The following is an 11,688-nucleotide window of genomic DNA, read 5'->3' on the forward strand; positions in this document are numbered from 1 at the left end:
AAATCTATGTGTACATGGCTTGAAATTGCACATAACACATCATTAATTATATCTAAGCATTAACCACTCTGATTAATCAGATTTTCATCTCTTTCTACCATTTTGCATTTACTATGTCATTTTGTGTTTATTAAAATTTATAATTCCTTTTCCTTAAACATATTTCCAATATATGAAGTGTATATGATGTACAAGTACTAACACTTAGGAGGTAGTTTCAGTTTGTCATTTAGACGAAATCAAGTCTAATGATGCAGTTTTCCAATTAACTTTATTCTTTGTTACCTATTTATAATATTTAAATTTAATGAGCCCATAATTATATATATATATATATATATATATATATACACACATATCAATGATGACTACAGTAAAACAATTTAACATGTGCATGAACTCATGTAGTTTCCTTTTGGTGTCAAAGCACCTAGTTTACCCTGTTCAAAAATTACCGGTATATCGTATAAAAATAGTAACTATAACCTTTAAACTGTACTTTAGTCCTCCAGATTCATTTATTTTATGTAACTGAAATGTTGACTTGTGTCTCTTTTCCCCCCAGTCATCATTCTATCCTGTCTCTATGTATTTAATCTTTTTAAAGATTTTATATATAACAAAAATTATGCAGTATTTTTCTCTCTCCCTAAGTTATTTCCCTTAGCTTAATATCCCCCAGGTTCATTTATGTTATTAAAAATGGCAGTATCTTCTCCTTTTTAAAAGCTGAAAAATATTATATGATATATTATACACACACACACACACACAAACACCTCCCCCACATTTTTTTTCTCCACTTGTCCATCAGTGCACAGCAACTTGATCCCATAGCTTGGCTGTTGGGAACGATGCTGTGGTGGGGCATGGGGAAGAGGGGAGTGCAGATATTTCTACAAAATGCTCATTTCATTTCCTGTTGATATATAATTTATAAGAGGGATTGCTGAGCCATATGGTAGTTCTAGTTTTAGATTTTCAGGAACCTTCATACTGTTTTCCATAATGGCTGTACTAACTTAAATTCTAACCAGCAGTGTACCAAGTTTCCCTTCTCTCCACACCATCACCAACACTTGTTATCTCTTGTCCTTTTTATAACAGCCATCCTAACAGGTGGGAGGTGATATCCCATTGTTATTTAACCAAAAACTATAAAACTCCTGGAATAAAACACAGGGCAAAAGCTCCTTGACATTGGTTCAGATAATAATTTATTAAATAGGACATTAAAAACACAAGCAACAAAAAAACAAAAATACAAGTAAGAGTACATCTAACCCTAAATCTTCTGTACAGGAGAAATCAATCAATGAAATTTAAAAGCAGCTTATGAACTCGGAGAAAATATTTGCTAACAATATCTCTCATAAGGGGTAATATCAAAATACATAAGAAGCCCAGACAACTGAATAGAAAAGAAAGAGAGAGAAAACTCACCAAAATCTAACAACCTAATTTAAAAACAAGGAAAGAACCTGAATAGACATTTATCTTTTAAAAAAGATATAAAAATGGCTATCAAGTGCTTAACATCAGTAGTCATCAGGAAAATGCAAATCAAAGTCCTCATTTACTTTAGATTCTATATTTCACACAATAAATATGAATGTGTACAGCAGGTACAGTAATCTCCATCCTACAACAGAGGACCCTGAGACTGGTGACTCGGGGATGCATCTGCATGGAGTCGGCCGGGGGTGGGGGAGGATGGTAGTGAAGAGGACAGCAGATGACATAGAACCAGGGGCAGCGACTCACCTGGGATGCCCTCAGCAGAGGAGTCTGGGTTGGTCCCCAAAGCTCAGCAGCACCCTCTGGGAACCTGCTCCCTGCTGGCTTGGTCAGCACCATGGACAGAGGACACGTGGGCGAGGCTGTCAGAAAAGAACAGAGGGAGGAGGACAGCCAGGTGCCCGAAGCCAAGGCTGCTGGCTGACAGCCCTGAGAAGCCCCTGAGGCTAGTGATGGGGTAAAGGGCCAGGCTGGCCACCTGTGGGGCCCTCAGTCACCCTCACTGCCTGTCGTGCCACCCCAGCAGTGCACAGCAAAGCAATGAGTAATTGGACCAGGCAGGCCTGTGGATGGATCTGGGGAGTCTTGCTTACGAGCTCTGACAGGACAAGGGTAAAAGAAGGGCCACTGTGGCTGGAGAGAGGGTCACAGCCTCTGGGTCAGACACGATGGAGAAATGAGGAAAAGGGAAGGCATGGTGGCCGATATGCAGGAGAGGCAGGTGGACACGGGACAGTCAGAGTCTATTAAGACAGGATGGGCTCCAGGTGCATCCTCGGTGTACTGGGCACTTCTCAGCCTTCCTGGAACTGAGCCTGGTGATGTGGTCACTTTTGGGGAGACTGTTGTCAGGGCCCAGCCACACACCCCTGGGCAGCACTGTCCCATCTCAGGACTGGACTTTCTCAGCTCCCATAGCGGATGCTGCCTGCAGCCCAGGAGGGGCAGCCCCATTGTGCAGCCTGAGCCCCCATGGATCCTCAGCAGCCCCTGCCTGGCCCTGCGCTCCCTCTGCTCTCTTGCCCCGGCCCCTCCTGAGTGTCAGCCAGCATGGAGGCTCTGTCTGTCCTTTATTCCCTATGCAGGCTCCTGGGCTGAGACCTGGGTTGGATGAGGATGGGACTGGTCCTTCACTGAGGCCTGCTTGGGAAACGGGATGGCCCCCAGCCTGGTCCGAGTCCTCAGCTCTCCTCATTGCCTTACAGTGAGACAGAGCTGCCCCTGTCTGTGCCCTGGAGGTGGAGGTAAGAGCCTGACTTTGCTGCATGGGAGCTGCTCCATGGATGGGTGACTTGGCAGGGGTTTGGTTAGGCAGAGGCCGTGGCCTGTGGGCATGGGTGCTGGTGAGTGGGAGTGACACACCGTCACTGGGAGAGCCACAGCTCCTGCTGGATCTCACACTAAACTCCAGCCCTACAGGTGTTTTACCACAGCCACCACCGAGAATCACAGTAGTGTCTCAGGAGTCGCTGCCTGCTGCCCACCAGGCCCTACCTGGAGGCCAAGACCCAACCAAAGCCCAGGGTGTCTGTGCCCTGGGAATAGTGTGTGCTGTGGTCATGAGGCCAGACTACCAGTGCCCACTCATCAGGGGTTGGGTTCTGTCCTCTTCTCGCTCCTTCCAGTTCAGTCCCATTGGGGCCCCTAAGCACATGATCCAGCATCCAAGAATCACTTCAGGAAGCCTGGCAGCTCAGCTCATTCCATCACTTATCTACAGCAAAAACATTAGGGCATGAGATGCACAGACAAATGGCTATGAATGCTTAACAACTGAAATAAACCTAGGAACAGTGAGAAAGCACAGCAGTGAATGAGGGTACCCCACGACCACTCTTCAAGGTTTCCTTGAAGGCTTGGAATCTTCCCCCATTTGACGGTGAGTCTGCAGCCATGACAATCAATGTACAATGTATATTTCCGCAGCCTGCCCCGTGGAAAGCTGATGAGAGCACACTGCTGTCTCTGCACAACAGTGACCATCCGGATCTCGCCAACAGGTAGAGATCATTTCTCAAATCTGTCTCAGTAATTGTATCCCCCAGACCATCAACATAGATGGCGGGCAGACTTCTCTGCCAGTGGGTCCAGATGATGCATGGTTGAAGCCTGCTGTGGAAGCTTATCTGCTACGGGATCATTGTTTCCATACATCAATCTTTAATATGCTGATCAGCAAGGGAGGTCATCTGGATCTGCAGGCTTCTCATGTCTGTGCGGACACTCCTCTCCTCTCTCACACTCTCCCTTTACCCAAAAAGAGCAAATGTGGGGCTTATTCCTTAGGTAGTAGAGTGTGGTCTGGGCCAGGTTAGGCAGCATGTCACTGGTGGATGCGGCTTTCCCCAGCAGGACAGCTGGTCATGTTCTATCAGGGTTAGAAATCCCTCTCTCCATATCTGCAGTCGCCTTTTAAAGACAGTTCTGCATCATGAACCCAGATGGGCAGTCATACTCCACGTGTGAGATGCAGGTTTGACGGACATTTCCTGCAGGCTCAGCACCCTTCAGTCTTCTTGGAATGTACGTACATCCCAGAGCCCCAACCAGACACTGAATGACCTGGCACAGATTTTGCATTTTTTCTCATCATTTTCTTTGGTCATTCAGATATACAGGTTTTCTCTAGGACATGTGTGACACAGAAGAGAGAAGCATTCTCCCAGTTTTGCCTGTTTTAGGTGCTGGAGCCCAGAGAGGTCTTTTCTTGAGAGGGTCAGCAGGCAGCAGTAGCTTTTCAAGTGGGAGAGAGGACCCCCACAATCCCACCAGCCCCAGGTCTTCTTTCTGGCTCTGTTCTTGAGATCCTGGGCAATTGCTTTTGACTGCGTGTGATTCGTCTTTCTTGACTAAAAATGAATCTCGCTTCCAAGGAATCCCCATTCTTTGAGGAAACTCTTGGCTTCCTGGTCTCTCCAAGTACTGGCCTGGAAGAGACAGAGAAATGTGGATGCACCTTGAAATACTCACAGTGTATACTTGGTGCTTTACAAAGACCCTCCCTCCACACTGACACAGCTTAAGGAGACCTTGTGTCTGCTGCTGGGAGATGGCAACACCTTAAATGAGAAGGTCAAGAACGAGGATCATTGGAAAAAGAAATGTCCAATCTCTAAACTCATAGATGTGTCGGGAAACATCTGTGTATCTGGATATTTATTGTGTCCAATGATGGATAAAGACTCAAAAACTCACCAGGCACAGTTGCTAATGCCCTTGATCCCAGCACTTTGGGAGGCCGACGCAGGCGGATCACCTGAGGTCAGGAGTTCAAGACTAGCCTGGCCAACATGTGAAACTCCGTCTCCATTAAAAATACAAAAATTATCGGGGCATGGTGGTGTGAGCCTGTAAACCCAGCTACTTGAGAGGCTGAGGCAGGAGAGTCATTTGAACTCAGAAGGCAGAGGTTGCAGTGAGCCAAGATCACCCAACTGCACTCTGGCCTGGGCCACAGAGTGAGACCCTGTCTCAAAAAAAAAAAAAAACCAACAAAAAGAAACCTCAAAAGCAAAAAGATTTTGGCTAAGTACTCCTGGCCTGGAAGGGCTCTTCCTTTGTTTTAGGCACAGGTGATCTGTCCTGAAAAGAGGCCTGTGGCCCCCTCCTGGTCACAAAGTCTTACTTGGTAAGAGCCCCAAGTACACAGAGCCACAGGTCCATCAACCATGGAGCTGCCTCTGCTGACCAGGATGGAAACACAGGGTAAAGGTGACTGAGGCTAGAACAAAAAGATTAGAGAAAAAAAATGAAAACTAATTTTAAAAAATTAAAGAAAAATATAGTAACATGAAGTAATTCTTTTATTAAAGCCTTGTGTGTGAATAAGTTAAATATGGCTGATCACAGTACTGTACATAATAATCTAAAATTTTAACTATTGGCCAAGCACAGTGGCTCACGCCTGTAATCCCAGTGCTTTGGGAGGCCAAGGTGGGAGAACTGTATGAACCTAGGAAGTGGAAACTAGCCTGGGCCACAGAGTGAGACCATGCCTCTACCAAACAATAAAACATTAGCTGCGCATGGTGGCATGGCCTGTGAAACGATAAATAAACATGAAATTCTAACTACCACAAACTAAGCTACAATATTTATGTCATCACAAAGTAATAGTCAATTTATTTCAGTCCTAAAGAGATAACCAAGAATTGATTTCAAAATCAATTCAGAGCTTTGCCTTCTCTGTATGGTAGAAGAGTAAGAAACAGACTCCTTCTGGCACAAAACACATAGGAAGCCAGACCAATCACATGAACCAGATGTTTTCAAACACTAGAAGCATTTGCAATGAGCACAGGACTGAGGTCTGGAGGCTGAAAAGTAAGAGAGAGGACCGTGTTGCTGCCCCAGCTTAGAGCCTGCAGAGCCTCCTGGCAGTGCAGGGTGGGAGGATATAGGAAAAGCATGGAAGTCCACACGTTAAGGAGACAGGGTTGAGAATGTGAGGAGAGAAAAACACGAGGCTGAGTACCACAAAGTAGGGAGGAGGGGCTGAAGTACGGTACAATTGGAGAGTAGAAGACAGGGGCTCATTGAACCATTGGCAGGTATAGGGGTAAATACCAATCAAGATAAATAATGTTAGGTACTACAAAAGGAAAAGGCACCCTACACTTTTTTTTTTTTTTTTTGAGATAGAAACTTGCTGTGTCGCCCAGGCTGAGTACAGTGGTGCGATCTCGGCTCACTGCAACCTCCACCTCCTGGGTTCAAGTGATCCTCCTGCTTCAGCCTCCTGAATAGCTGGGATTACAGGCACACACCACCATGCCCGGCTAATTTTTGTATTTTTAGTAGAGACGGGGTTTCACCATGTCAGTCAGGCTGGTCTCAAACTCCTGACCTCGTGATCTGCCTCCCTCGGCCTCCCAAAGTGCTGGAATTACAAGTGTGAGCCACTGCGCCCAGCCCACCCTACATTTTTCTCAGAGCATTTTCACAAGAAAACTTGTCATTATGAGTTTAATACTGTCCAAAAGTAGAAGAAGAGAGAACATTTCCCAATATATTTTAGGAAGCTAGTATTACTCTCCAATAGAATCAGGGAAAGGCAGTACCAAAGAAACCCTGTAAAACAGTATGCCTCATGAAACTCGATGTGGAGATCTCCAACAAAACATTATTCAACAGAACCACATGCTTCACCCATGGGTGAATTTCTTCTAGTAAGGGAGGAGACCACCCCTCATATTGTCTCATGCCCAATTTCTGCCTCCAAATAAGAAGTAAAAACTAAAAGGCAGAAATGAAATCCACAAGCAGACAGCCTGGCGCCACACCCTGGGCCTGGTAGTTAAAGATCGACCCCTGACCTAATCGGTTATGTTATCTATAGATTACAGACACTGTATAGAAAAGCACTGTGAAAATCCCTGTCCTGTTTTGTTGCGATCTAACTACCGGTGCATACATCCCCTAGTTACGTACCCCCTGGTTGCTCAATCAATTACGACTCTCTCAAGCGAACCCCCTTAGAGTTGTGAGCCCTTAAAAGGGACAGGAATTGCTCACTCGGGGAGCTTGGCTCTTGAGACAGGAGTCTTGCCAATGCTCCCAGCCAAATAAACCACTTCCTTCTTTAACTCAGTGTCTGAGGGGTTTTGTCTGCGGCTTGTCCTGCTACACTAGGAATCATAAAGATGTGGGGAAATCAAAGGAAATCTTTTATTAAGAATTAAAGTTGTAGACTCCTATCTTGAGTTGATTACTTTGAATTTTTGGTCCCAAAATACATACAGGACCAGGTCTAATTCTATGATCTTTATCACATGCAGCCAGATGCTGAAGAGAAATAGATACAACAGCAATATGGGAGTTATCCTCTCTAAAGCCCAACTGAAAAAACCCGGAGTCAGAAGTTTTACAAACAGAAAAATAACATACTTATTCTGAACCAGGGAAGGGGAGGTAATTCAAACATTTAAATTTAAATTGATATGAGAATACTGACTTGTTAGAAACTGAAGGAGGGAGCAATGCTTCTAAACTCCACGCTTTTCCATCAGAATACAGAGATAGACAACCTCAAAGTGCAGTTTCTTCACAATTGTCTTTATCCAGTCATAACATTAATTTCTCTATGAATCAAATCACAAAATAAATATTAAGCTCATGACATATTCTCTGACTAAAAGGTGGCAAGATAAACTGAACAGTTAGTTATCAGTGTAATAAATTATGTACAAGAATCTTATCACTGCATTTTTTAATAATGATGAAACTAGAAATAATCTAAGTTTCTATCAAAGAATAAATAGTGAAACAAGTCTTGTATACCCATTCTTTGGAATATATTTAAGACATTAAAAATAGAGGCCAGGTGCTGTGACTCATGCCTGTAATCCCAACACTATGGGAGGCTGAGACGGGAGGATCACTTGAGGTCAAGAGTTCGAGACTAGCCTGACCAACATGGTGAAACCTCGTCTCTACTAAAAATACAAAAATCAGCCAGGCATGGTGGCACATGCCTGTAATCCCAACTACTTGGGAGGCTGAGGCAGGAGAATCACTTGAATCCAGGAGGCGGAGGTTGCAGTGAGCCGAAATCGTGCTATTGCACTCCAGCCTGGGCGACAGAGCAAGATTCCATCTCAAAAAAAAAAAAAAAAAAAAAAGAATCTCATGCACTGATATGGAATAGTGTAAATGATATATTGCTTATGAAATAGCAAAATAAAAAACAATATAGTATGATATAATGTGTTCAAAAACTGTACAGGTATTTATCTCCTTTTTTTTTTTAAATTTTTTGGAGGCAGGGTCTCACTCTGTCGCCCAGATGGCAGTGCAATGGCATAATCACAACTCACCGCAGCCTCAACTTCCTGAGCTCAACGGATTGTCCCCACTCAGCCTCCCAAAGTGTTGGGATTACAGGCATGAGCAACTGCACCTGGCCAACTTTATATGTATTTATAAATTTATAGAAAACATCCAGAAAAATAAACACCAAGCTATAATAATTCCTTCTAAGAAGGGAGTGAGTTTGGAACAAAGAGGAAGACATGGGAGATTTTCACTATGTAAAGATCTCTATGATCTGATATTCTTAAAACAGCATGCATTTCTTTTATAATTAGAAAAAGAGGAAAAATGTAAGCGTTGTTACCATTTGGTAGGAGGGCAATAGTTTTATTTTCATCAGTATTTGTATTGAATGCTAGTGCACAGCACAAATCCAGAAGAGAAAGCCCAGAGGAATAATTAGAAGAAAAAAAATCACACCTAAAAAAGTGAGAGGTAGTTATCTTTACAAAACAACAAGCGTTCCAGGTGAGGGCTTTACATAACAAGTGTTCCAGGTAAGGTACCGCTGCTCCAGCTCCCTCAAATCATCTATGCTCTGCCAAGGGGAAGGTGGAGGACAAGGAAGGCCAAGTCCCAACGAGTGCTCTCCCCCAAAAAGACCTGTTTCTGCAAGTTTCCTGTTACTAAGAAAATGGAGTCCTAATGAGATGTGGACCCCTTTGGGATGCTGGCAGAGAAACAAAGTAGAATACGCCATGATCATGCCTTAGAGGAAGACTTTGAGATTGAGACTTGAAATTCATCAAAAGCTTGTGTGAAGTAAATAAAACTACTCTACCTCTCTGAGTGTCAGTCCACACCTATAAAATGGGGATTGCATGCCAACTTCATCGAGTTGTTGCCAGAGTTAAATTCACAAAGACACTTAAAAGTGACTGTTACTGCTAGGGTCCACATTGTTTTTTTTATTAAAAAAAAAACAGCATTGGACTTCAAAATACACAAAAGTAACAATGTCCATGTGTCCAAAGACGAGATGATCAGCTTTCTAATAAGCCTGAAGCGCGTAAGAATGAGATCTATCCCTAACTAGAACTCTTCACAGCTCCACTTAAGAGGACACACGCAGGGCTCCAAGAAGCTAAGTGCATGGCCAGTGTAGAGTGACTGGTGTAGTGAGGATAGAATCTCTTAAGACCCTCTGAAATGCAGTTACACAACAGGGTCCCAGGACACTGGAGCAAACCAGGCAGCTGAGCAGATACTACCAGGAATGGCAGAGCAGAGGAGGATCGGAGCCATAAATCTCAGCAGAATACACCAAACCGCAAAGAGCTCCTGGCTCTGTGAACAGCAGCTGTGGCTACATCAGGACCAATCTTCTAAGACAGCTGCTGGGGACAGCTGAGATCACGTGTTTTGGCAGCAACATACCCAAAGGCAGTGCCTCTTGAACACAGACCACAAAATCCTCTCCATTTATCTTTAAGGTGATGGATGATGGATGCCCTTACGTTACAACATCCCCACCAACACTTGCGGACAAGTGTATTTAGAAACTTCCACCTAAAGAGAGAACACTCAGGAGTGGAATGAGAATATTGGGCGATGAGGGAGAAACGCAGGTACTTGACCCCACAGACTCTATTGAAAACAAGAGAAGAACCGCTGCGCTGTGGCTCTTCCTCATCTCGCCACATCCATAGACACCACATGGTTCTTGTTCCTTTATTTACAAAGGTGCTGATGAGCCCGTGTGCAATTAATCCTGAAGGAGTAAATTCTTCACAAAGTACAATAACAGTGTCTAATATCCATGACCAGGGTTTTTAGGGTTTTTTTTAATAGTAATCCACATTCAGGAATCACAAATGAAGCCTGTTGGAATGTGCGATATGAACAAGGTCTTATTTTCACGTAGATTAACACCTTGGTTTTTACAGATTAGACATAAAAGCATAAAAGCTGGCGCCATTCCAGAATCAAAGGGACTGTCCCTGAGGACATATGGAAATTAGGGACATCAATTATTAGGAAGCTACACGAAACTAGAAGTGATCCCAGAAGTTTCCATTGTCTAGACAGAAAAAGTCAACAGATCAGCCCGAGAGAGTGAAGGTACCTCCGGGAGTGCCGGGGGTGATGAGCTTTCCATTCAAAGCAAAGATGTGAAGCCTGAGGAGTTACAAAGACTCCCCAAGTGGTCCACACCTTGAAAGTCGCTCCCACAAAGCTGGAGCACCACCTGTTCCTGAGGATCAGGTTGCCATCTGTGTTTGAGACACTGGCCAGTCAGACATCTGTTGAGATGTGGCCAATGATATCACGTGTAAAATGCCTAAACCATCCTAATCTTTAGGTAGCTATTTGGGGGACTTTCCACCAAATGAGTTGGTGAAAAATGGCGCACCAGAGACACACGCCTGGGAATTGAGATTTTCTCCTCTGCTTTTAGCATCTCCTGGGTAAACCAATAATGGCCCTCCCTGCCCCCTCAATATCCACATCCGTGAAAAAGGCGCTGGTGAGGGTGACATTTTCACGAAGCCACAGGCCATGTCACCCCGTGCAAAGCTCTGAACTTGTGCACTGGCGGGCCAGGCGGCGGATTTCTCCCCACAGCGGCGCAACTGCGCTCTGGCTGGGGAGAAAAGAGGGCAGCGGCACAATGGACAGCTCCTGGACCTCAGGCCAGTTCCCACAGCAGCTTAGGAAAGCAGGCGGCTCCCTGGGCTGCAGGAGGCGCGATGCCCAGGAAAGACCCTGGGTGCAGGTGGGAGAGGGAACCCAGCTGAGCAGCGGGAAGTGGGGAGAGGATCACACCCGTCCATGTTAGACAAGGGCGAGGTGTACATTGCGGCGTCACACCCTCCTCACTGCCCAGCCCGGACCTGCCCCTCCCGTCCCTCTCCGGACTCACTTTCCATGGCAAGGAAGTGCACGCGATCAGTAGCCAGCATCGTTGTGGAAGCGGCGAGGTCCACATTGCCGTGTCCAACCCTCCTGGGCTGCCCGCCTCCTCGCATGTCGCGTGCTGGGATTCCAGTCCAGCCGCCTTGCCACCAACTGGCGGGGAACCGTTAAGAGCTACTGTTTCCAGCCTGCCTAGCCAGGCTCTCACCGCCCCGCTCCTCCCACGAGAACTGCGCCCCGTCCCCGAGCCCGGGTTATGCTGGGATTGTAGTCCCGAAGCGCCTGAAACAACAGGCAGGAGCAGTGAAGAGACTACAACTCGCAGCATGCACAGCGAGGTCAGCACAGCCCGGCTTTCCTCTTCAGGACTGCGCGCCGCCCCATGTTCATGCAGGCTGGGATTGTAATTCGGTCGCCCTGCAATTAAAAAACTGGAAGCTAATCAAAGACGACAACTCCCAGTATGCCAGGCGTAGCTCTCGCCCACCTCCCGACGTCCAGAGC

General features: G+C 45.5%; 1 long non-coding RNA gene across 1 annotated transcript; it reads right to left on the bottom strand.

The window, feature by feature from the left end:
• Window positions 1-1,191: 1,191 nt before the first annotated feature.
• Window positions 1,192-11,311, bottom strand: LOC129489908 (uncharacterized). Its single transcript, XR_008660119.2, has 2 exons — window positions 11,192-11,311; window positions 1,192-4,445 (listed from the first exon to the last, which is right to left on the bottom strand). It is a non-coding gene; the product is annotated as an uncharacterized lncRNA (long non-coding RNA).
• Window positions 11,312-11,688: the final 377 nt, after the last annotated feature.

This window comes from Symphalangus syndactylus, chromosome 9 (assembly GCF_028878055.3).
Source record: "Symphalangus syndactylus isolate Jambi chromosome 9, NHGRI_mSymSyn1-v2.1_pri, whole genome shotgun sequence".
NCBI classification, from domain to species: domain Eukaryota; kingdom Metazoa; phylum Chordata; class Mammalia; order Primates; family Hylobatidae; genus Symphalangus; species Symphalangus syndactylus.